This window comes from Trachinotus anak, unplaced genomic scaffold, assembly GCF_046630095.1.
Source record: "Trachinotus anak isolate AG129_WGS33_773 ecotype Australia unplaced genomic scaffold, CSIRO_AGI_Tana_v1 ptg000026l, whole genome shotgun sequence".
NCBI classification, from domain to species: Eukaryota; Metazoa; Chordata; class Actinopteri; order Carangiformes; family Carangidae; genus Trachinotus; species Trachinotus anak.
In genome coordinates this window covers 4024322-4051912 of record NW_027273877.1, presented here as the reverse complement: position 1 = coordinate 4051912, position 27591 = coordinate 4024322, and the positions used below count along the sequence as shown (strand labels likewise).

The 27591-nt window shown below is 41.0% G+C and overlaps 1 protein-coding gene across 6 annotated transcripts in view; it reads right to left on the bottom strand.

Moving 5' to 3' along the window:
- The window catches only part of LOC139609507 (uncharacterized), a 61748-nt gene that overhangs the window by 18979 nt on the left and 15178 nt on the right, over positions 1–27591 (bottom strand). For 2 of the 6 annotated variants that reach the window (XM_071464205.1, XM_071464207.1), the window contains exons 1-2: positions 13443–13596; positions 13122–13273 (exon numbers count right to left, since the gene is read on the bottom strand). The exons of 2 other annotated variants lie outside the window; for them this stretch is intronic. The gene's annotated coding sequence lies outside the window, so the exon portion shown is untranslated. Of the gene's footprint in view, positions 1–13121; positions 13597–27591 lie in introns of those variants that run through there. 2 more of the 6 variants (XM_071464206.1, XM_071464208.1) reach the window with 2 other exon arrangements.

The window sequence follows — 27591 nt, the reverse complement described above, 5'->3', positions numbered from 1 at the left end:
AGCACAGGAACTGCTGATTTGTATTGAGAGTTTGGTATTTAACCTACAATATAAGACTGTATTTGCTTAAACATATTCATAAGTTCATGCTCAGTTATATTCTATATTTATATTCTGATCGATTCTCTCTACCGCCATGTGTAGGGTATAAAGGTACCAGCACTGGGGGCCCTTTGTTTCCAGCACGACAGCTCTATCATTGCAGATTACACCGGGGCGAAGAACCACCACCAGACTCTGAGTAAAACACATTTCAGCTGGGATGCCCCGAGTTATTCACCCCAGCACAAGGCATGTAGAGGTTGTTGACACTGCAGCGCTCCAACGATCCAACATGGGGCAGCCCACGCTCTGTGCGGCGCCGAGGTCTCGGAGCACCAGTGGAGAGCAGGGGAAGAGGGGGTGGGGGGGGGCGCGGAGTACTCAGTTTCATTGTTGACCCATGACTCACATCCAGGGACACATAAAAACACACAGCTAAAGAGATTGGCTGGAAGGCAAAGTTGCCCCATTGGGAGAGGGTGATAGTGAACTCTATTACAGTGAGTGCAGATTGAAATGGGAAGGAGCAAGGAGGCGCTGGGTTTGAATGGAGATGAGAGGCTTATCATGATATGGAGCATTATGGAAGTGATATGGTATCTATATGAGTGTATGAAGTGGCTTGGGTGAGTAGGGGGTGGGGGTGGGGGGGCCACAAACACACACAAACACACCTGCAGTATTCACACTTTTGCTCTGTTCAGGGTGTTTTTGTCAGGAGCAGATCAGCGAGAGCAAACAGGCGGCAGAGTAAGAAGAGGATTCGATTTACCTCAAACAGTGAAACACCTCGTTCACTCGGGGCGAGCAGGCCCCACACTTCACTCTAAGTGCTGTTGATAATAAAGAGGAACCATTCAGTCGTCATACTTTAATCACTTTGCCGTCGTTTTCCCCGGGGTACCTTTAATTTCTAACTTTTATCACACGATCCTTGTCGAAGAAATTACTTTTTTTTCCCTCCTCATAAAGATGAATCCACCCTAAACCGGCATTAACATATGATACGTTCATTTCTAGAACAGAAACAATATAATTGGGAAAAGATTATGACTGAGTATCTCTAAATTATTGAGTTCCCAGCTGCTTCATTAAGCAATAGTACAGATAAAAAGCATCTAGATTTGTTTTGACGTCGTGATATTAATCATCCTGCATTATCGCAACTGTTAATTTCTCACTTTCTTTGCACATGTGTTTAGGCTGCATTACAGAAAAATGTCTCTCCGGTACACGTGCTGCACCGCTCTCTATATAAAAGTATCAACAACCTTTAAGATGCTCTTTAAAATGATTATAGGCACCTAAGTGCTGCTGGCAGCACTTGGCTAACTGCTGCCAGCTGTAATTGCAGAAGAACACCCCTCGCTGCAGGATGCCGCTATAGAAACAGGGCCGACTGTGAGAGACGTGATGTAAGAATCATGCAGCTGTAAAAGGTGAAAATAGTCAGAAAGCAGGTTTACTGTGTGTCGATAACAGTTTTTATGGGATTCTTGGGCACTTTAGGATTTAATGGTCATATCGCTCTATTGTGTGATAAGTGCACATTCTCGATATTGTTCATTTCAAATGTTAATGTGACTCAGCATTAAGGCTTCAAAGAAAAGAAATATTAATAGCATTCATTACTGTTCAGCCCCTAAAGCTGTAAACGTTAATTGCACATCGGCTTGAAACAGAAACAGCAGGAGTAACTGTACAAACATTAAAGGCCGCAGGCAGAAAAAGATAGACATTGTGTAAATGCATATGTGTGCACAGACTGGATCTAATTTCCTATCACACACAAAATGATAAGAGCTTCTAAAAATATAATTCAAGGGCCCGATGTGGTTAGGAGTGTTGGAGGTTGCAGACGTCGAGGTCAGAACATTGTACATTAATTAATTTCCCCCCCCGCATGTAGAAATTATCTTATTAATCTCTATTAACCGTGGACAAAACAGGCTATGGTTGTGTAATTACTGCACCACACTCTCAAAATGACAATCTGAGCCGCTGTGCAGCCTCACAAAGACACAAATGAGCACAGAGGATTACAGAGCGTTGTGATCTGCAAAGACATATAGAGCTCACTGTCAAATGAAGGCAATCATGACATCCTATAATTATGGCCGTTTCTGCTTTCGTGTGAATATTTTTCCGGATGAAACGGTCTGAACATGCACTGCTGCAGACACAGAGACATCTGCCTGTATGTGGTCATCGTATTACCTCACACTCATCTGACTTTTGTCCAAAGTGACCGCGTGCAAAACAGTAAGTGCACAGGAAACGTACACACATAGCCCTGAGTTAATCTCACCACAGTGGCTTGCAAGTATTAATTGCATGAAAATGCTGTGAAAATGAGCTGAAAAAAAGTAAATGAAATGCCTTAAAAGCTTTTTATAAATATTTATGAGAGACATATTGTCATTAAAGTAAATAATGAAATAAAAGTTGTTCATGACTGACTGGGAACAACAACTGATGTATTCACTCACTGAGGGAAACACAAACAGACAGAGACAGAGGCGATGAGACAAGAATAACTTGGAAATAGCTCCTTATGTGTGATACAACAAACAGCGTTTTCACACCAAAAGCTCAACGTCAAGCTCAACGTTTTGCAGAGCATGGTCATTATTTCCTGTCTCCATTATTTCCTGCTCAATGCAGGTTTTCAGCCAGGTACTATACAACTTTGACCTCCACGAGGTGCAGAGGCAGCAGTTATGCTAATTGCAATTAAACTGTCGAGAAGAATGAAGCCATCTCTAGATTCACGTACTTAACTCAGATTTCTGATCCTATTAGGTCATCAGTAAAAAGTCTGGAGCACAGCAGAAAATATCCAGCTAGCGTCCCTGTTAGCTGCCTTATAGGACCATGTGTTGCTCTTTATTCTTTGGACTAACTAACTAAATTGTAACAAGACTTCTCCTGGGAAGATCTGCAACAATTAATCCATTATTCGATTGACAGGAAATTGATCAGCAACTGATAATCGATTTCTTCTTCTTCATCTTTTTGAGTCAATTTAAAAGAAAATCTGCTCCCAGCTCCATATGCATGTGTATATTTGCCATTCCCTTAGTCTTCTATGATGGAAAATTGAATATCTTTGGGTTTTAAAACAAAAGAAGTCGTCACCTTGAGCTTTGGGAAATTACACGTCAGATTTTTCACCATTTTCTGGCATTTTATAAACCTAACCAGTTGTCGATTCATCGAGAAATAAGTGAAAATCAGTAAATGAAAATAATTGTTAATAGCAGCCTTACACATGTTGCTGTAGCCCTTAGTGAATACAACCCAGCTTTTATTTGGCACTATGTATCACAAGTATGCTTGAGCATTTATAAAAGGAAGCTAATACAATCCTGCACAGCAGAAGTTAATACCCGTCTTTTAGCCTGACAGACACACAGACACTCCGAATAAGCCGAACTAGTCTCCTCCAGATCTTTTGTTTACTCCCTCCTCTCCCCCGACTCTGATCTGATTACCAATGTGGAACTAATGTAGCATTGGCTGTGTCAGTCATTTGTCATACATTGGTAGCAGGTCAGATTTCCTGTCTCCCTGATGGACGTACAGGGGGCCAGATCCATACATCAGCTCCACGTCTATACGTCAACTCCCGGCGCCTCATCTTGTTTGGAAATGAAAGTCTTTATTATTGATTTTGGCTCTGACTATACATCCGTCTCCAATTTGTACTCCATCCCTCTTACTCTAAAGCACACCACATTAGGCCAACTATTCATCTCCAGACCATCTGCACATGTGAGGGAACTTACATGTTGTGTGTGTGTGTGTGTGTGTGTGTGTGTGTGTGTGTGTGTGTGTGTGTGTGGACGGCTGTGAGCCAAGTTTTATTTCAACGTGTGTTTTTAAGTCTTAATGCACCTTCGGTCTTAAGGTGATAGAAATATTTAAGATTCAGGGGTTGGCTGTGATTGTAAAATTTATAAATGTTGTAAAGCAACTTGTAAATCTTCTCTGTGAACGTGGCTAAAACAGTCTTTTCATCTGTCCATTAGAGCCTCTCTGTGGCTGACACCGCCTGAACCTCTGCGACTGGATGCTTGTCGGTTGAAATTCATGGACTCGCTGGGAAAATCTGGAACTACAAAGGGAATGAAAATGCTTTATTCCCTCAGTAGCATCGCTAATGAAGGTCAGAAAGCTGAAAATGTTTAAATTCCGCCCTTCTCGTTCAACTTCAGTCTGTTATGTTCATATTAAAATGTGATCTTCTGCTCTGAGGATGAAGCACTGGCCAGTTAAAGCGCAGAGGGCTCTTCTCTTTTTCTCACACTATCTATTGTTAAAGGAAACTCTTCCTGTCACCCAGCACACACACACACACACATACAAAAAACCAAACCCATAGTCAACAAAATACAATATGTATATGTACTGATATAGACATGATTGATTCATTAATTGAAGTTGGCCCTAAAACAAGACACTTTACACAGAAGAAGGTGGTGGTTCGGCTCATTGGCTCATTAGACCTCGCCTCAGGACTGTGTGGGCGTGTACAGACGTAGTTTTATACCTCCTTCACGTACCCGTCGTGGGACAAATGGGCTTTTTTCAATAACAAGATTTTGCCATCTCAGAGTAAGAGGAGCACAGGTACATATAATGAAATAAATGATAAAAAAACCAACAGCTTCCAGTGTTTCTGCGAAGCTAAGCTATTCGCCTCCTGGCTCCAGCTCCATATTTAATGTGCAGACATGAGGGTGATATTAGTTTTCTCTTCTGACTCTTGCAAGAAAGTGAACCAGCATATTTAAATGACAAACTGACACATTAGGCGTAACAAAAAGTAGAATTTAAAGCCTTTTTATGATTCACTGTGCTTCCCCATCATGAAATTAAATGATTGTCCAAATGTTAAAGACAAAATAAGATAGAATAATGAATTGGCACTTTTTAATGATGTTTTCAAGAATTGATATCTACAAAAGAAGGTGATCGTATCTACTAAGGCCTCAGTTTGGGATTTCAGTTGATATAACAGGTGCGTTTTCCACTGTTGCCGCACACACGCACGCAGTATATGCGCGTACATGAGCTTATGTTTATGTGTGTGTCTGCTCACAAACCCTGATGGTAATTTGTCAAAAGATTCCCATTAGCGTCTGAAACAATTTGGTCATTACTGCCTCCGTCGTTCAATCAACTTATTTTTTCCTCCTCGTTTGAACACTTCCGCACTTTAAGCCCGCCGTAATTACCTCCCACGCGGTCGCTGCTTTACACTTCACCATCTTGTGGGGGAATTTTGCTGGTGCCAAGGGCATAGAGACAAAGACAGAAGGGGGGGAATGAGGAGGGAGGAGGGGGAAGCAGAGGCTGAAACACAGCCTGCTGATTCTTTCCTCCCCATGATAGCATCTCTTTCAAAACATCTCCTAAGAAATGGCTTTGAGGGATTAACCTCATCAAACATTTCCTCCAAACAACTGAATGGCATCATCTCTTATTTGTTTATGAACGCGCCCCACTTTGCTTTTTTTTTTTTTTTTTTCCCCTCTCTTTATTTAACACAGTGGGAGTTAATGGAATTGTTGTGATGGTGATGTATGGGGGATTGTGTGAGGAGACAGATGGGGAAATGTAATTACGGATGTTTCAGGGCTTCGGGGAGGGAGAAAAAAGAGTTCAAGAAACAAAGACAGCGCCATTCGTCATGTGAGACAATCGTCAGAAAAAATTAAATCAGGGGATTTTTACATAAAATGCTCTCTTTTAAAATTGTGTGTTCACCCCCCAGCACAACTGAACAGTATTTTGTCATTATCTTGAAAGGAGTTACATAATATAGTTTTGCGTAAGTCTTTGTTGTTAAAGCTTGGTTTGATTTCACAGTCACTTTTTAGAAAATAATAAAACAAGCATTAAAGATGCCTAAAAAACAGACGATTATTATGCTGTTACTGTTTGGATGGGGGAGTGTGAACTGTAGCTTGGAGAGATTTTATCCAACTTTTTTTTTTATTCATTCATTTATTTATTTATATTTGATATGTATTTATATTTTACCTGACTCTCTTTGTTGGCAGTCTACGGCTCTTTAACTCTGTTTACAGATACTTACTTCTCTAATGTTCTTAAACTCCACTGTGGTTCATATTATATTACACCGTCTGACCGTATGTTGATCTAGATTCATTAATTTGTTAGAACTAATTATAATATCAGTGAGTAAGATAAAAACAAAGCTATCCCAGAATGCACAGGTGATAAAATATTACACACCCCCTCCATAGTGACTTCAATTTTTAAAAAGTGTAAGTAGTTTCTTGCACCACAGCATAGAGAGGTTGTTCAAACATATTAAATAATATATGGTACATGACTTATTCATTGCATTGCTCATCTGTACCGAAAGCTGCGGTTTAAACATAAAGGTTGGCTGTAGTCTGCACAGCTTGCAACACATGACGAGCGGTGATGCAGATGAATGGTACGTAATAAAACAAATCAAACATGGAAAAGCAGGTGGCAGGGAAGCAGTGGATAATATGAAATGACATGACATGAGATGAGCCTGAACCGCAGAGGGATGGTGCAGAGGCCGACACCGAAGGAGAGAAGAAAGATGGGGGTCGTGACATCGGCTCGCTGAACCTGTGGGAATCCGTCCTCTCAGCAAGCTCCCCTGGGCCGATGGCCACCGCAAAACCCACACAACCATAAAACCGAAACATTTTCACTTCCTCCTCCTTTTACCCTCCCCTGACTGAGTCGGCCCGTCAATCTTGCTGCCCTGTCTTTTTAACCTTTCATCGGACATGTTTCATGGTGCGAGTAAAGTGGCCGTCAGAGCCGCGGGGAGGAACAGGTCGCAGAAGGGCTGGCAGGTTATTTTGAGGGCATGATGGCGGTTTTTTGAGGTGGTATTGTAATTGACGCCAGCAACAGTCGTGCCTCCAGCTGTCATATTCTATCAGCGTATCCTTGCGTTCTCATTACGTGACACTGACACAGTATGTTGTGTATTTTAGCATGTCAGTGTTAAATAGAGATCACGCAGTTACTATATCCTCCTGTTACATTACAGCACAGTATCTTTTTTGCCTGCAAGATTAAAATTATTGCACTCATGAAAAGACAGTTGTGTGGTTGATTTTCAACTCAAAGTTTTCTGGTATTTCAATGAGATAAACATTGTTTCCAGGTTGTGACAACAAGATGTCACACTGCTCATAATATAACATTAATGTGACATTAATGTGAGGAGAATTTATGCAGCTGAGCACTCAAAGTGAAAATATATTTTATACATTAAAGACATTGTAGCAGAGGAAATCTTCAAATAAACACCTGGTGTGAAATATAGAAGAGTCTTTTGAGAACAACATTTTGACATGCTCATGAAGAATTTATAGGAATCCTCCAAACACTGTGAATAGTAAATGCTGCAGCAGTGTGGCGGCTCAGTGAGAGCAGACTGTCCTTTTAGCCGGATGATCTGGGCTCAGCCCCTTGTGTTGGCAAACACACATCCTGCTAAAGTGTCCCAGAGCAAGACACTGCATCTCCACCACTGACCCTCGCTGATCTGCCATTTAAATCCCCCGTGAAAAAGTACAAACACATTATGAGCTGAGCTCTTCTGCATTCTGGCGCTCCACTGGCTGCTTTTTGTCTTTGTCCGCTGAACCGCGTCTTGATGTATCAGTATTTAACTCGCCCCTCACTCTGTATATTTTCACAAAGAATGAGTAAAGAGGAATCAATGAGGCCCTTCATGTAGATGGCTCATTGACCAGTTGGAGTAATGGAGCATAGACAGGCGCCACACCACTGGCCGCTGCGTGTGATGCCTTGAAAGATAGATGGGGAATGAAATCGCTTGCTGTCATTTCAACTCTATCATTCTCAGCACTTGGTCACTTTGCCAGGAAGACTAGCGGGACGTGACTACAGCGCCTAAGCAGCTCTAAATCGTCCTTGCACACTCCTCAGGAACAAAGCAGGACAGCACTAGAAAAGCCAACAGTCACTGGACTTTCAAAAAAAAAAAAAAAACACGCTGCTTGGAGCTCATTTCGCTGGTTGAGGGATGAGCTGCGTTACAGCCAAGATAAAACAAGTCAGCTCACTGAGGTGTATTCTTATCTCGTATCTCCTAAAGACACCAGGCGATCCTGTGGAGAGTTAGCCAGGCCATCAGATGAAACTGTGATTTGTAACTTTCACCTTACAGCTGCAGAGAGGGGATGTGAGATTGTAAATTCTGCCCAGAGGCGCCAAAGAAGACGGGAGCAGCCTCGCAGCCTTAGAGTCAGGATGAGTCTCATTGGTATTCAGCGCATTATCATGGGACCTGGCCCAGTCAGGCTGCATATATTTATGAATAGCAGTTCTTCTGAGGTGTGAACAGGGGAAACCGGGCATCGCTGAGAACAGGGTGCAATTTACTGTGTGGGTGCGCTGCCCTCCTGTCTTGAACTGTCCTGACACAAGTGAGGTTCAGCATCGTGCCAGGTTCCTCTCTGCAGCTGTTGCAATGCAAATGAGGACAACTTGCTCGTATGTCAAGCTAATTCATATGACTCTCCTTTAATTGCTCAAGCTCATGCGAGAACAACCACTTGTACTTGTAAGGCATTTTTGTTTTTTTTCCCCCTTATGTATCACCACATTGCACTCGGGTGCTTGGTGATGCAGTTCAGCGTGAGTCTCCTTGCTCAGCAGAGAGGTAGAAAGTAGCATTAATTCTTAACCCTGTGGGAGGAGCAGCGGAGAGCGAGGCGGACGACTGCGAAATCCATCTCTGTCTTGTCCCCCTTGAGAGCCGAAAGGTCACTCAGCTGTCAGGAAGTAAAATTCAATACCTCAACCTTTCAAGCATGTCTCTATCCTCCGTGTCCCCATCAGAGCTACACAATCCCCTCTCTGATGCATCTCTGACAGTCCGACTTCTCGCTGTATAGACGATTCATGTTCACCGCTGCAAAAACCGCTCCGACACTGACAGTCACGACTGATGGCCTCACTGGCACCACCAAATCTCTGAGTAATGGGTTGCACTACCACAGCGGAACACATCCTAAACAGACCAGGTGACCTAAACATATTATACTTACCTGCATACTTAGATGATGATTAATTACAAATGAATATGACAAAATGCATGTGGCACAAGAGGAAATTTCCGATGCTTAGTATTTCTATATGGGCTTATTGTTCCTCAACTCTGGAGACAAGATGAGCTGCAAGTAGAAGAACGACCTCCCAAATGGTATATGACATGTTTGCTCAAAGATCCGCGATAGCCTCCACAGCTCGCAGAGTGCTGAGTGTACAGTAAATACCAATAAATACAAACCCTACAGAGAGGGTGACCTAATCCTGTGACAAGGTGTTTCTATCCAGGAGGCTTAGTCTCATTCCCAGGGCATCAGCAGCTACTGGTTTTATGACCGTTGAAACAATTTAAAACCACAGCTTTACCAGTGTTTAGTTCGCAAGCAAGTGGCACCAATCATGACTGAATGTTGAAGGAAATATGGAAATCTGTAGTTCCTCTAGTGGCCACTAGATGCTGGCTCCAAGACAGAAGCCTGTACTCAAATGACTAGCAAATGTTTTCACCGAAATGTCACAGTCTGAATAGGCAGTTTGGATTTTAATATGACTATATATTAAGGTTTAAATCAAGGTTAGTTTAGCAGTATGGTGGTGCTTGACTGACAGGAGTCTCATCCTATCAGATCACAGCTAGCAGCATGCTCAGATCCAGGTTTTACAGATTTGAAATTATGTAAATTGAGTTCAACATTAGTTTACTTTAAACTTGTAAAAGTACACAGAAGTCTTATTACGAGACACTCCTCCAATAAAATTCAAAAGTAATATATCACCTCATAAGAGATGTCTCAGCAGAGAAAGACTGAAATAAACTCCAGTCTTTTATAAAGGTTACTTCTTTAAAACTAAATTAATAACAGTAACATTTACTTTTTCAGTATTTTATTTTATATATGTAAATGTGTTGGCTAAAAGGAGGGTCTAGCGTTATCACAGAGTTAAAATCACTGTTCTGATGTCACAAAAATATGATGTTCCTAATATGCTAAAAGTAAATACTGAATAAAATTGCCATCCCATGAAAAAGGTGGTGAATATCTATGCGTTGTTTTTTTTTTTTTTTATTTCTTCCACATGAAAACAGTTCTGTCCCATGTTAATAATGAATAATTAACCAAACATTGTTCAGCAACAATTTCCAACTGCAAGGACATGAGTGACAAAATGAGCACAGGTTGTTAAATGACCTTGATCTCTGTGACATGATCAATTAGGTCGTCAAAACACCAGAATAAAGGAAGAAACCTGAGATGAGGTCAAGACCTTCCGAGTCGACCGTGTGAAGTTGCAGTGTGTTCATCAAGAATGGCTGCGAGTTTTGAAGGTCTCTGTTGTTTTGTTGTTTAAAAGAGCGAAAATGACAGCGGCACAACAGAGAGCCGGCGCATTGGTTGTTGCTCTTTGATCGTCAGGCATGACGGGTGCCTTTTGTGACACTTTGAAGGGAAAGGTTGGGCAGAAAATACAGTGACAGGGTGTTAAGTTAAAAAAAAAAGAAAAGAAAAAAAAGATACACAGACCCACAAACATCAATACGAACACAGACTCCATCTGCTGTGAAAAGAAATGTCACTGTACAGACTCGCCTTGAAATACATTTCTAGTCTCCACTATATTCCTTGTACCAAACTGACATCGAGGTATCAAGTGGACTTGCTTGTCCTACCTCTCCTTACCCCGACGTTCACCTCCTCCACCCAGCCTGCTAAGAGCAACATTACAAATGCATGCTGCCTGCCTCAATTTCTCTGATACTCTCAGAACTTTATTTTAAATTCAGGTCAAGCTCACAAAGTTTCCACAGATACCAAATTCTGCTGGCTCCTGGATGTATGTGCATCTAATGAAGAGTTAATGAAGTGATGGAGTGAGTAGATAAAAATGTGTCTTCATACAGTGTGGAATTTGAACCTTTGTTATCATGAGAGAGATATTTAGTTGGGAATAAGAACATAAGAGCACTAACTGTCTGACTTTAAAGGTTCATGTAGATCCAATCATCACCTACCAAACAGCTATGCAGCTTTAAAACAACTTCAAGGATGTTTTTAGTTTCTGTTGGATATATTTTCCATATTGCCATGTTACGCAATGTTTCCAAATGCTTGCCACCAGGATGGCAGCAAATGGTTTGACACCTGCAGTGGGAGTCTCTAAAAATAAACTGAAATCACAGAGCATTTAAAGCTATGATTCATCTGCTTGGAGCTCATTTCTTGCAAATGTTAAGACTTTTGTTCATGGGACTGATTAAACCTCTGCAAACTATTTCTCCTAAGCCTGCGTGTTTTACCTATGAATCCTCATACGTAGTTAAGGTTTGGTTATAGTTAGGTGATGACTGTAGGAAAAAAAAAAACTAGTGTAGTTGAGCTCCCACAACTTTATACTGACTGAGTGAAAAAAGGCAACATCAGGCAAATATGCCAAAGGACGAGGTATACAGTATACTGGCACAAAACTGATTACACCCTACTGACATACAGTCAACAACACTTATAATATTTTGTAGGTCAGTAATTCTCAAATAATTTCTTTGGAAAGTAGACGAGTGTAACTTTGTATTAACTATAGGAAAAACAGAGACAACATTTAATTGGTGCATTTTCAGTTAATAAATTCCAAATGACAGGTGGTGTAACAGATATGTTCCATCTGTCTGCAGGCAAACATACAACTCAACAAATATGAATAAGAAAGTTCCCAAAAATAAATAAATAATAAATGAATATTTGACTTTTTTTTTTTTCCAAGGAAGGTTCTATAATTTATACCAAATTACAAAGAAACTTCCTGGAAAATCATCAGGAAATTATGGAGCTATATAAAATAATGTAGTTATAGAACCACCAGCCAAAAATATCAAAATGTTCATTGAGGTCAGTGTTTAGAAAGAAAGACAAGGACGAAGGGGAAGACTGTTCGTACAAGACGGGATGTGAACCACAGCCTCACTTCGCTCACTACGCTGACCCTGACTTTGTCCCTAATATGTAACGACGTCATGCTGCTTTCACCAAGAGAAAACCGTAAACCTGGGGTGTTGAGGTGTTTGAACATCATCATTTCATGTTGAAGGAGCTCAATCTCCACAGTGCCACAGTGACCACAGTGTATAATCGGCATCAAAGTTTGACTTGATTTCATCACGTTTTGCGAGACTCTGTTGTTTTTCTTAGCCGTCACTTCCATAACCATCCTTTTAGTTCCACTTCTATTTTTGCCAGCTCGCTCTCAAATACTTAATTACGGCGCTGCCTCTCACCCGCCACCCACGTCTCTTTGATCCATTACCACGGTGGAGCCGTGACGCCTACAGCCAAGCATGCTCAGTCCAGCCAAGCCCCACAGCCATCTAATCAAACCTCTCGCCATCTTTTTATGGACGCGGCACTGGGAGGACTGGTGGGATAAGCCTATTGGAAATCAAGTGTCTTCCTACAGTTGCTGGGACAATGGAGGGAGACTGCGGATCGGTCAGAGCAGCTTAAGAACCACTCAGAGCTCTGTGTGTGTTTACATCAATATCCTGCCCCTTTAGGGAAGAAAAAGAAAAGAAAGGACAGAGAGATGGGAGATAGAGGGAGAAAGTGCTGGTGCACGGTGGGGTAGACCTAACAGGAAATAATGGGAAGGGGAGTAGGGAGAAAGGATGAAGGAGGAAAGGTAATAAGCAGAGAGGGAGATGGGAGGATTGATCCGGAGAAATGGGAGTTCAATGCTAAAGACATGGGAGGGAGGGAGATCGAGCGGCATTAGGAACAGAGAGATAGAGAAAAGAAGTGAATTTGGAGATGAAAGGGACTGAAAAGAAGAGGATGTGGGTGGTGGGTGGCATTGGGAAAGAAGAAAAAGGATAGAGAGGCAGAAAGAAAGGGAGAATTCCTCCGGGAAGCGAGCCAGTACAGCTGAACAATGGGAGTGCATAGCAGTACTGATTAGGGTGGCGAGGTGGGAGATGACAATATGCTTACTGCTGTTTTTTATCCGGACTCGAGCTCTGCCAGTACAGAAGGCACTCCACACTCAGCAAGACACTTTCTCTCCAACCAGCACCATGGGCAATTAACCCAACCACCTGCTGCTTGCCAACAAATTGCCTCTCGTCACTGCCAATCCGGTTCCACTGAAGAAGAAAGGCAGCTGAGTCAAAACATCAAGACACTGTTCAAGAAACACTTACAAAGCACCCTGTTTTTTTCTTACACCCAGAATGCACATGATTGTAGTGGTTCACATAGATTCATCCAAAGGAGTGTGTGTGTGTGTGTGTGGCTCATCAATCGTTTTATTACATGTGGTATGGAAAGAACCATATCTCAGAGGATCCAAGGGAAGTGAACCCATCCATCTTAAAGGCGGGATCTGGACCAGACCATCCACTGTGATTGATGGGGGCAGATATGGTGTTGCAAGGGATCAGGATTGAAGATTGCGGGACGATTCGGAGAGATTGGTTGGTATAGAATCAGACAGCGAGACATTCAAAGCCTTCAATCTTTGAATCAAATGTCCACAGAGAAAGATACTGAACCATGTTGTTCTGCTTGAGGTATATTTGCATATTAATTGGAGGTATTCAAATCACATCATTCAAATCAAAGAAATCAAACCACAGCAAGATGTCATGACTGAGTCGGACAGGTCCACCTTCACATACTGAAAGGGGTCAGAAACACCAAGGTAACCCAAGCAACATAAGGTACAACACGTCCCCTCTGGTACAAAGATGGATAATCATAGTGAAAACTGGTGCTGTCTTTTTTGTGTCGGTGTCGCCAAACTTAAAGTCTGAGAACATACATCTGTCTCAGGGTTGGAGAGCTGTCTAAGGCTTTCTGGGGAAATGTAGGATGCTGTATTTTGGGAGCCATACTAGGGACTCAAAGTTTGGGTATGTCCCCAAGTTAATGAAGACACACTACATTAAATTGCTGGTGTTCTCCTTTAATCAAAATAATTGAGACAAATGAAGAAACAGTGATAGTAAAGCAGTGAGACAGGACCTAAGTCTAGATTTGAAATTTGTTAAGCAATATGGCGACGTTTGTGTAAGTCTAGACCAGTTAAGACATGAATTTATTGCAGCAGTTAATCCATGGTTCTGCTCTAAAACCATAAGATCTATGTGAGAGCACAAAGTGTTGAATTCAGCTGAAAATGCACTTTGCTGAATGAGGGGATGGATTTTGGTTAATGTATGAATTTATGAATAAAATACCCACTGTATTAATCACTTGCTAAGATTTATAGATCTGGTAGTAATTTGATCACAACAGGGGAACTACTTTCCAAAGCATTATTCACACTCATTAACTCCACCTCTTATTTATTTAATTAATCCCACTCTTGCATTGAGATCTCAAAGCGGTAAATCTGTATCGTACATGCACATGCAGTGGGGAACTATTTTCCGATCACGCACACAAATGCAAATATACACACACACATAACCACGCACACCTTGGTCTGAGGGTATCTGGGGATTTTTCAGTGAACTTAAGCAGCACACACAGGTATGAGAAAATTCCTCTGTGTGTTTGACGAGTCCTCCCTCTGCTCCTTTCTTGTGAACGGGTCAACACAGCGCAGCAGCCTCACAAACCAAGTGTTGACAATCTCTTTCAAGCCTTGGAAATGATGCTCTTTCATGGTCTCTCTGAAATCCTTTCAACACTTCCTCCCCTCTTCGCTGTCCATACAGCAATGAACCTTATCTCTGTTACAGTTGCACCCTCCGTCACACCTCCCTCACCTCACTGTCTCAAACTCTGCCGCTCCAATATCCTCTCTGTCTCTTACCTCCACGTCTTTTCTGACATTTTTTTTTTTTCTTTTGCACCTCGGCCACTCAGAATCTCTTATTCAGCCCCAAACAAGGAGAGCTGCTCACTGTGAAGAGACGCTGCTCACTCTTTGTGCCTCCTCTGTGTCAGAGGTTAAGCCTCTCAGTCTCCTCTTCTCCGAAATGCAATCTTTATCATTGTCTGTCTGGACAATCCAAACCAGACTTTCAAAGCAGTATGCTTGCAATAACATTATTATATAATATGTCCACATATAGCCTGAAAATCTTTTACTTAAACTTTACATCTACTGATACTTTCCCCTGCTGGCTCTCTGTTCACATTGCTCTGGAGCTCAGACATGTAGAGATCTCTAATCATTAAGCGACCGTCACATCTAACATATCTTTTTTTTCCTTTTTTTTTTTTTTGATGATCTGATACCACTACCTGATTTTGCTTTCCAGACTTGTCACTTGCTCCTCCACGGAAGGATGATTAAAGCCATATTTAAATGATGTGCAACCTCCACTAGGGCTGCAAGTCTTTGAAGAGATGTGTAAGCAAATATGTTGTCAGAGAGGAAATGTGCGAAAACATGCAAAGGCAAATCACATGCTGGGAAAAGTGAAATTTGTGATTTTTTTTTTCCAAATTCAGCATGCAGTACAGTGTCGATGTACCCTGGGGTGCAAAACAAACAGTGGTCATGCAAACGAAGGAAAAGTAGGGAAAGCAACTGGATGTATTCATATTTCTTTAAATCAGATTTTCATTTCATCAGTTATGTTTGTCTAAGAGGACAAAGATTTCGCTCTCTGTCAGCGATTTAGCCTCCAACTCAGTCTTCGTTATCTCCGCAACTAGAAAGGAACTGTTAAATTGGCTCGTTCGTCTTTTGAAATTAGTACAAGACCGGTTCCGAGGTTGAGATGTGCAGGAGATACTTGGGTAATGACACTAGTTATGACAATATGAACACTTGTTGAACACCTATTACTGGATCCATCATGTGCTATTAGACGGCACCATCACCACGGCTGTTAATTTCTGGTAATGACTCATTATCTGAACTTCACACTGCTGTGGCTCTATGACTTCCCTGCTTTATAACTGACGCTGCTCCTTCACAGGAATCTGAGTGGCTGGCGAATGAGCTCCCTGACCTCTGATTGCTTGGGAAAAGCGCCGGCACCGCCCTTTGGAAGCGTTCCCGGAGGCACACACACGTACAAATCTTCACATCTAGCTTGATATTACATTATATATCCATAAACGTATGACTTGGCTTGTTGCGTTGTTGTCCATCAACAAACCGTGCATGATGAGGTCTTACATCCACATGTAAACGTCGTTCTCCTGTGCTGAATTCCCTCACCGTGGCACTGAGGAAGATATGTCAAAATTGCCTGCCTCTCTGTCTCTTTCTCTCTCGCCCTCTATCTCTATTGTGCAGTTTGCCAGAGCGTCTCTGACAGACTTCATCCACCCCTGAGGCCATACATGAGTGGACAGCAGAAGAAAAGAGGGAGTTTTTAATCCAATATTACCAGCACGGTGGCATTGCAGTGGAAAATTACTGGGTTTTTGCATGAGGGAGATCAAAGTCATTGGCCTTATTCTGCCTTTGGTGCTTTGGATTAAAGTTCCCCTCTTTCCATGCACTCCTGATCGCCTGGCAACATCAAAGCAAATAGCACAAGCATCTGATTCATCAGAGAAAACATTTGTCTACATACTCACTTAACCAGGCAACTGTTAAAAAAAAAGCCAGGAAGCAGGAAAAACAAAATCAGGAAATGGTCAAATAAACTGTAAGATATAAATAAAAACTTTCAGCAAGTTGGCAGGAGCTGCTGTTCAGTCTGCTCCTCCAAAGGCTTAGCAAAGATCCAGTTGGCAGCAGACTGTCTCTGCAGAGCACAGATGGATTAGAAACCGGCAGTCCAGACCGTACTAGCGGACGTCAGAATGACAGATGTGTCGCTAAGGCCCAGCACATGCTTTAGGAAGGTCTTGGATTAGCCAGAACTCTCCAGCATAGTGGGAGCTGTGTGCGTGATTCAGAGGACGCCATGTGAATCGTGATGCCATCACAGTTTAGCTCAGTGTGGAAGTGGCTGGAATGCAGAAAAGTGTCCAAACACGGGCTTAACAGCCTCTTCTCCGCCTCCTTATAAATGAATTCCACCTCAGACTCAGCTGGGTTCTCGGTTGCCTGCTTTCACACAGATATTTACAGGCAATTTAATGTAATACTTACATCAACTTTACTGTTTTCCATAAAAAAAAAGTAATGCGCAGTGGGCAGAAAAAGTGCTGTGCCACTCTTTAAAAGGGAAAACTCATTTAATTCCGATGTTGTGTGTGAGAGGTGAAATTAGTTTTTCTATCCTGTCATATGAAGCTGCTCCACTGCTCTTGTTTGGGAGAGGAGTTCTGGTGAAAAAATTATGGTCTTAAACTCTGAAAATAGCTAAATAGTTTAATTTAATGCCGCAAACTGCCAGAAATGTGACAAAAAAATAAAAAATAATAATAATAACAGCATGGGAGGAAAATGAAACAAGACAAACAATGAAGAAATAAATTATTAAGTAAATAGCCTGGGCTGGGTATAATTTCTGTGTAATTCCAGCAGCAGGGAGACACTAGCCAGCATGATCAAAAGCAGCACATGTGGCACTGCCAACTGTGACCCATTGGATTTAGCATCACTCATTAGCGGCGTCCGCTCTCATTAACCGACATCTGTATCTTAATTAAGCAAAAGAAGACAGGAATAGATGCAGGTGGCTGTCCAGGCTGGTAGCTTAAGCATCCAGGCAGCGTTTCCTCTCACCTTTATTGGGATTTTAACAACTTTTATAAAAGGTACACAGGGCAGCGAGCAGCCGTCTGTTTGGATTACTAATAAGGCTCGGATGATTCTGCTGCTCCTGTTCGCCAGGGCTTCTATGGGAAGGTGACTAAAAACCAAAAATGCAGAGTGTTCAGTTTTGTTCGACGCTTTAAACCTCAAGACCCCACAGTCTTTTAAATTCTTGACCTAAACTACACAATGAAGAGCCCTTTTCCCAAGTGGAATCTGCCAACAACCTTGTAAATACCAAGCTCTGACCCAATGCTAATGCTGACTGCATGTACAAATCACTTCCAAATAAATTATTTTGTTCTACACTAATAATTTTCAGAGGGGCTTGTTCGTGCTGCGATTATAAAACGCTGAGGGTTCATGCAGTTTCTGCAAATTCTTAAGATATTGATTTTCTTCTCTTTTGTCTTTGGAGAAAGTTTCATGAATGCCTTCCAGTTTTTTTTTTTTTTAATTAATCTTTCCATCAGTTTAGAGATACCAGTACTAAGACCTGTGCTTTATTCTTTTCTACATTATTGTATTATGTAAACTTAAGTTAAAATATGTAATTGTTTCCAAAGGTAAGATAAGAAACTATTAACCCATAAATTACACTTTTTCCTTAGTAAATGTGACATAACAGTTGCTGTAAATTCTTTGTATCTACAGTCTTTTAAATCCTTTGCACTGACAGTTGAATGGGAAAAGGGCTGAAGGCCTTCTCATTGTTAATTATGATTTTACCATTATTATCCATTATATATTAGCAATTACTGTTATTAATCAATTATGCAAGCAGTTGGAGATAGGGCAGGTTGTGGCAATGTCGGGGAGTGTAATTGGAATTTTAACATCCTCTCTCTGGGTGTTTCCTCAAATGAACAAGCAAATTGGTTTCATGACATTTACACTGGGCAGTTTGACCAGAGGAATTTCCGGAATAAAGACGTATTAATCAGACGCACCTCAGGTGTGCGAGTGTTAATAGGTGACAAATCTAAAAGCCTCCAGCACAGTTCGTATTGGAGCAGATGGGAGGACCATACCTCAGGTTTACAGGCTTTTACAGAGCAGTTACCAAGACGATTTATCGTTGTAATGATGCTAATGGATTCCTGGTCATTTGTTGTTTGGTTTACAAGTTAGATTTTACTCAAATACATCCCACCTCATAAAACACTGCATGCACAAAAGTTAATTGTTATATGATGTAACATATAACAGCTGTAACCAGGGCCAGTCAAACCTTAACTACAGTGGTGTAGGAGCAGAAAGTGGGTTTGAACAGTGATTTGTAAAGGTTTTGGAAGGCACAGAGAAATGATGTCATGCTGCCAAAATGGGCGTCAGATCAAATTTATCCAAAGGGCATGTAAAAAAAAAACCATTTAATTTGAAGGACTTGTTGAGTATGTGGTTGGGGTTAGGTTAAGGAAAGATCGTGGTTAGAGTCTCCTGCCTGAGAGCTGAAGGTGCTGCACATCCACCCACCACTGGGACCTCCACACACTCCATTACTGCCTCGGCATATACTGTAAAGGTCACCCAACTTCCTGCTTTGACACTGGACTTACAGCGTATTGTAAGGTGTTGAATCATCCATTATTAAATGCAATTCTTAGATATACTAGGCTCAACAAGCCTGAGGATCTACTTGGGGAAAGTAGTCGTGATATAGAAGTGAAGTTGAGTCCCTCCCACACACTTTAAGTTTACCAAAATACATTTCAGGATATGTAAGAGTGGACAGGTTTAATTTGAGAGGAAAAAGTTATGCAGAATCTGACAAGAGCTGGAATCATACTCCAGGACCTATAATTAGGTCTATATGTCATTATTAAGAAATGTGCTGTGGAACTGAACACAGGCTGGACATTTAATTAGGCTCCATATATTTCTGATTACCTTGCCTGTTAAAGATGGAGGCTTTCTTGAGTGTCTCTCGTACAATTGCCTTCAAACGCACTGGAGGGCTGTTGTCATGCATTACACATCTTCCAGCAGACCATCTGTTGGTCCCATATCCACCATATAGTGGATAAAGAATGTCACCATCTTCCTGAGGGTTTGTTGGTATCACGTTAATGCATGCAGCCATGATATCGTTATGGATAAAAGCATCCATCAGGTGGAAAAATGAGCATCTATTTATGTGTTGTACGAAGTTTCTGTGTGTCCTCCTATCTCTCAGACACGTAAACCTGCTGTTGAGTGATACTCATCATATCTAGATGAGATTCTGGCTGTCTCAAAGTCATCACTCCTGGCTGGATCTGCATCCCCCTCCTCCCCTCCCTCCACTTCCTTTCTCCCTGCTGTAACCGCACTATCGACATTCAGTCATCCTGACAGATGTTTCAGTCACCTGGGATTAAAAATGAGGCAGAGGTGATAGATCACCTCCATTGTGAAGGATACAATTTTGAAAATGGCCCTACACACTGTAAATGGCAAGCAAACCACAATAAAACATACTGTAAATTGAGAGCAGCTGAAGAGATTTAATGTGAAGTCAGCTTTTAAAGAGCTTCACTGTTTCAGAACTTATTAATTTGATTTATGGGGTGTAACATGATTCTTTCAGTCTGTATGATTTGCCAGATACATATGAGAAAACACATTTCTCTATGAGGTTAACTTCTGGACAGTCCTGACTGTCAAGTGAATGCAGCTACCGCATAAAAGCACTTTTCTGCCTGTAAAACCAGTCTGGACCTTTATTGCTTGTTACTTTCCCACTTTTGAGCTTCTTTTTTACTGAGAACTGTCTAATAAAGCAAAAGTGCCTTGAAAATGGTCTCTACAAAGACATTTACACAGAAATGCTCCAGGCCACGATTCTTCCTTTGGGAGAACTTGTTGGACATCTGCTTTTAGAACTACTTTCTGGTGATTATCTTTAGGGGAGGTGGGGCACAGGGGGTGAATAAACCCTTTCATGGGAATAAACGCAACATGCTTTCATTTCATTGCAGCTATAAATAAAAATGCATTATGAAATTGATCACCTTGAAACATCAAATACAAACCTATCAGTTTAGTTTCTTTGCCTGACAACAACACATTTTATATTTCAGTTCTTTCAGAAATGACATTACATGATTTTTTAGATACTGATAAATATGAAAATATGGCAAATGTAGCATTTAGGAATTTAATGATGTTAGGATTTAGTATTTTGTCTATTTTCAGTATTTTTTGTGGTATTTTGTCCTTTTATTAGATATTAATAGATGTTCTATATTAATACACTGTGACATTTGTATGGGTGATTTAACAAATCAAATATATTCAAGTCTAAGTACGTTGTCCAGGGCCTAATATTTGCATCTTTTTCTCTATGCAGTCTTTATGATAATTTCCCTCTCATTTGTCATTAGATTTCATTCAGTTTACCCTGTTTTATTAGATGTATTCATTTATTACTTTTTTCATTTTTAAAATGTATCTAATTTAAAAATTATTGTTTTATTGTTATAAGCACCTTTTATACTGAGAGCACAATCCAACAAAAAAAACAAGTCAAGAACTGACGGCCAGCCTGTTGAATAATTTACAATACTGTGTGATAACTGACCAGAAAAGCCTAATAAATCAGTCCAACATCAGCATGTCTAGTTACACAATACGTTATTCTCATACCTGCAGTATGAATACAGCAAGAATGTGGTGTGTCTGAATACAAACGTAACTAAAAATGTACAATTACACTTTTTCAAATGTTAACATTCGACAAACTCATTTGTTTTGGATTTGTGAAGACCTCGGGGCTTTTTGGAAAGATGTTTTATTTTGCTTTTATTTCTGGAAACATACTCGCCGATCTTAAAGGAGACTCCTGTCATAAAGGCAAACTTATGATGGGCAGATTTCTGGCACCAGCAACACGTGCCTCTGTTTACAGACATGAGTGTAATAGACCACTATGTCATTAACCAGTCCATTGAACTGGCTAATAATATGACTTACATGAGGGAGGCCAAACCATTGGGTGCCAGTTGGGTTTTCCATTGCTATCAATTTCACAGTGCGTGTTGTCAGCCGCTGTCATTTCTCCCCAGTGCAGACCTGGGATATAGGTAATATTTTCAGCGCAAATTAGTTTTTTTTTTTTTTCTCTCAAAAGAAAACTTAGTGGACTTGATTCAAATAGAGGATGGGGATGTTATTCTCCAGAAAGGGAGCATGTTGGTTTAGATTGCTAAATGTAAATCGATAGAAATTAGCATTTATAATTTGGAACTGAATTTAAAGAATTATTCAAATTATCCCGTCTTTGATTGTCTGATTAAAATTTTAACTCTTAATCTAAAAAAAAAAAAACTATACTAAAGAGTTTGCAGTCTTATAGCTGCAGCTTTTGATTCACAGAGGCTCAAATACTCTCACATCCCTAAAAACATCATCCTGCTTAGAATCAAAGCCTGTTTTTCTAATTGATTCCCTGAGGAGTTGTGCTGCAAACTGGCATCACATCTGAGATTATGAGGCGGGACGAGTCGCACTTTCTGTTCTGGTAGTTTGAGCATTACACATTCGCTCGTGTCAACCAAAACAAAACAAAAAGGTAATCACGCAAAGACAGTTTTCTCACTGCGCATTGGGTAGATTCAGATCTCCTCCACTGTGACTGCCTGCTGACTTGGGACTTTGATATCGGGTCATTTGATAGTGCAACCTAAGACACAAACACGCCCAATGATCACACAGCGAGCGGGGTGACAGACAAGACCGCCTGCTATCAAAACAATCCAGTCCCCACATTCAACCCACAGAGGCTGAGATGCGATAATAATTACAGAAGAAATCCAGCAGACTGAATAGAGCCTGCCAGCCTGATAGGGCGATAAGGAATTACTGAAGCACAAGTAATAAAAAAAGGCAAGATGAGGAGCTCACTGAAATATACACCTCCTCTATTTCTTACATGTTTGCTTACGGATTATGGCACGTTATCGTGATTGTGAAACTATTAAAGTTTAAATCACAATACTAAACCACCTCCTATCTATAATTTATAGGAACTTGAGGAGTCTGAAACTGAGTAAACAAGGCTCAGTTCCTTCATGAGGAGCATTCAGAGCTATTATATTTGATTAAAGTTTTTCTAAGCCTTTTCTTTCCAGCCTATGAGGACGGTTCCCCTCAAAAAACTAAGCACTCTCAAATGGGATTGAATCAAAACACACTAGAGCGTCTGATTAGAAATTTTTTTTTTTTTTTTTTTTCGCTTGTAGGCTATTGGAGCGTAATCACAGCCTTTTTTTTTTTTTTTTTTTTCTTCACCAATATATTAATTACAACTCCAAACAGAATTAATTTAATCCTTATCAAATCTCATAGCCCGGCTCATGTTCTGAAGCTGCCAAAATTGATATCATTAACTTCACATTTCATTTTCCTGTTTCACATGTAATTTAGCATGCCATCTGGTACCATAAGGAGGGCGATGCAGGGAATCACTTAGCGTTCTGTTGTATTTCTGGCTTTTAAAGAGAATGAAGATGCTTCACACCTAAAGCAGGAAGTATTGATTGATACCTATGACGATGCACAGTGCTACATTGTCCTGCTCACATGCTTCACTTAAGTAAAAATGCCAACACAACAATGTAAACATCCATTATAGTGGCTCCAGTGATTGAGATGAGACAAAACAAAGTTCTGCTACACAAATTTATATATTTTTTTTTACTCTTCTTTAGTTCTGTGGTTCCAAACTAACTTCATTTTTCATATTATGTTTTCAAACCAAATAATAAACACATTGCCAGGTCAGGGTTGCCGGTTGTCATAGCAACGCAACGTAGCTGTTGATTCTGCAAGCAGTCAGACGTGTCAATGACAACAGAGCTCAAGACAAAAAAAAAAAAAGAAACAGCTGAAAGTAACTGAGTACATTTACTCAAGACCTGTACTTGTATTTTCAGTACATGTTTATGTGTCACATCACAGCAGCTAACTAGCCATATTTTTTATTCACAGCACATCACATGAACTGAGAGTCCAACAGTTCCCTTCATATCTACCATGTGTTCTGCACAGTGCCCCACGGTGGCTCAGAGAAATGATTATTGGAGTGGATTTGCTGCTGGGAAATGGACTCCAGAAGGTCAGCGGACAATGCTGGTGCCCTCAGCCAGAGGAGACGAAGGGGTGGACGGGCCCTGTCTGGCCCCAGTGAGATTACCAGCAATGTAATAGGATCGTCCATTTTCTGTAATAGAACAGAGAAAGGCTAAGCCCTGGCTTAGGTCTTACTCATGCTCCGGTTCACCACCAAGGCAAAAAAGAAATATAGATGTTATATATATATATATATACAGCTGCCTTTGCACGTGAGCAAAGACACACAGTGGTTGCTTTGCGCCGCAAAATGGGGCAACGCTTCCAAGCCATAAAAATCCCCGCTGAGCTGTAATGAGAAGTGAATAGACTGCGATAGGAAAGGCTTTGGCTGGATTTGTTTGTGCAACGGCATTGTGTTATTTCATGTTGTTTAATTGGCTCATTTGCAAACTGATGATACACATTCAGAGATAATGGAGTTTCTGTATTGAAATGCATGACACAACTGCACTTAGTAAAACCCTGGAACTGGTACAAATGGTGTCTCCCTGTTACTGACAACTCAAACATCACACTCCCAAAAGCAGACACCAATCAGCTTTAGTGTGTCTGAAATACTTTTTCCTGTAGTCTCAAGCTATTTCTCAAAAAAAGATTAAAGGAGTAGCACATTCATTATGCTGATGATATAATGGCTGTAGGTCTTCAGCGATGCTGAGATGTGAAACCCTTAATTTGGTCTCTTGTGGCGCTCTAGCGAATACGTTTTTTTTCTTCAAGCTTTCTCCCTTGAGCATATCTCAGAAAAGCCTTCAAAGGCTCTGAATTTGTATTGTCAATAGATGTTTTGTTTCAGCAGGGGAATATTTTTGAGGGGCAATTCCATCTGAAAAGATTTATTGATTGAATCTTCCTGTTAAAGGTTGGCCCTCAGAAGCGAAAAGAATCCACTGTTCATTAGAATCTGATAGTCCTGCTGCTCCTCTCTTTGCTCTTTTAAGAGGCTACTCCAGGTTAAACCAACTTTGGCCAACTGTCACTCGTCTGCTGAGTTGCTATAGCAACTGTATTTCATTCCTCAAACAAGATGCAATGAAGTTAGGAGAGCCAATCCAGCTTCCCGAGGCGTCACCGGCGGACAAAAGCGTTCAAGATAAATGTGACTGGAAAATAAAAATAAAAAATAAATAAATAAAACAAAGCTTCACATGATTTCAATTCGGCAAGTTAGATAAACGCCTTCGTCTGTTCCCCATCCAAAGGCCGGGAACAGCAACCATCTGTTCTGACAGTTTCTCAGAGAACAACATTTGCTCTTCTCCTTAATGAATGTTAAGACACTGCAAGTATAGTCTGCCACTGTGGCGATATGGTCTGGGGATGTTAATGAAACCTGAGGAGGGTGCTGGAAGAAAAATATAAAGTTGACAGCAACATTAGCCACATCTAATCCATTCAATTCCCATTATTTCAAACAATGGGAGGCGTGAACAATGCATCCCCATCCTGCAAAAGCTTCCTGCAGCTAAAGCGATTTGATGCCAAACTTCTGGAGGGGGGAGGAGGAGGAGGAGGAGGAGGTGGTGAGGTGGGGGGTTGGGGTGGGGGCTGACTGCAGAGGAGGCCAGAGAAAAGGTAGCAGATATAGACTCCACACTGGCAGTGATGAAAGAGGGGCTCTTTAAAGGAGGAGGGAGACTCTTTGAAAGCAGAGCCCTGATGTGTGTTTATCAGCGAGCAAGGCCGGATCTTTCAAGGAGTCCTGATTTGTGGCGCTGTCACCTGGCAACCCCGACCACACTACTACTGAGACTGTTACATTATTTTCACGTCCTTTAAGTTTAATTATTTTAAATGTAACTGCAAGTGCACTCGACACTGATGTATGAATAAAAATAACACGGTTCCTATCGCTTCAACGCTTCAAGCAGATTAGGAGAGAAAGTGAAGTGAGTGAATCTTTCTGAGGAAAGTGCAGAGATTGTTTTCCATATTTGAAAAACACACAGTCTACACGGTGCATAATGCGTCAGAAAATCGACTCTCCCTCTCACTGAGTCAGACAACAACAGCTCTTTAATGTCCGGCCGGTTGACTCCTCCCCCCGCCCACTCAGGCCAGGTTCTCTCCAGCCTTTACACCAGTGTAGTGACAGAAGAAACCACTGCCAGTGATGGTCATACTCTATATTCTGTGTGGATTATATCAGACTAACTTTTAAACAAGGCTGTTGAGGGACTAACCTTATTGACCTGCAAATCAAATGCAAACCACTGATGTTGTGGTGTATTGTATGGAAGCAAACCAGTGCCAAAGATGTAATCGCACCTGAATACTTGTGTTGCAATATTAATACCACTGAATTTACTGCAGCAATTTGATTCTATTCCTGGATGTTAAGATCGGACTTTTTTACCTTGTATTTTAGCGTCTACATTCGACCATGCGTATTTGTTGTTGACTTACTGAAATAGACCAACTTGAATATACAGAAGCTTTTGAATTTGAGAATTTGAGAACCCTGAAATAAATTAGTACTGGAGGTTTTTCAAATTGCACAACTTGACATTGACTAAGAGACACTCAGATTCAGATGGGAAGATGGTTTTCAACGCCAAATATTTCATTGACATAAATTCATTAGCATTGCAATTCTGTCTCTAAGTACTCACGAGTGATTAAATTGCATATTATTGTATTCAGTTGCTGCTATAATACAAATTATTATAGCAATGATTTGCTTGCCTATTAAGAGGAAATACTATTAAGGGGAAACTATTCTCTCTACAGTACACTGAGGACAATTTACTGCGTTTTCTCTCCACTGTAAGCAGAGAGTGTTTTGCACATGCTGAGTTGATGAGTAGCAAAAAGCATTGTGTTCCCTTCGCTGGTCTGGTTTACAGCCCTCACCACACATACAGGCAATGAGTAAAACAACTGGATATTGTAATTTGCCATTTAAAGTCAGGGTTAAGATTCTTAAGATTTCTGTGCTTGTTGAGAGGCACCTGTGGTTATTGCTGGTAACAGCAGGTGCTTTTGAAAAATGTATGTAATAATACTAATAGAATAGAATAGAATAGTGTTCAAGGAGAGAGGCAGCAATCATGTCTGGAGCTGCAGCAGGAGAAGAGCAGCTGGTGTTTCTGTCGTCAGCGTACACAAATATTGTATGTTAAAGTGTTTCAAGACGGGAGACTGAGGAAGACAGTCAACAGTGAGGTCTGACATACTGAGCCCATGATCAAGTCCTGCTGTGTTACATGAAAACAATGCAGGCACCAGCTTTGTTCGGTTGCTCTGTTTCACTCACTTTTTTTTCTTTATGTGAATCTGCCAAAAGACGCAGAGTAAGACACAAGCTCAGCACACCCCGGTCTTAACTTTCACTTTCTGAATGACGCGATGACACAAATAGTCTTGAATGAATATTTTCCTTGCTCACACCAGTCGGTTATCAGTTTTTGAATTCATGCTCAAATCACAAATTTGCCTTCACACAGTTCTGTTGTTTGTGCATCTTACTTTCACATCACTGGAAAGCAACGGCGTCTGCTCGGCAGCTTCCAGCAACTTACTGCAAATGAACCAAACCAGGCAAACACACCCAAGTTTGTTTGAGCGATGTGTGAAAGCACACTTTGACTTCTGCATTAAATCCAACACATGCAGTACGTGCATTTTCCTGTACATCACCACCGAGGAGCTTGCTCAGTTGTCATGGAGACG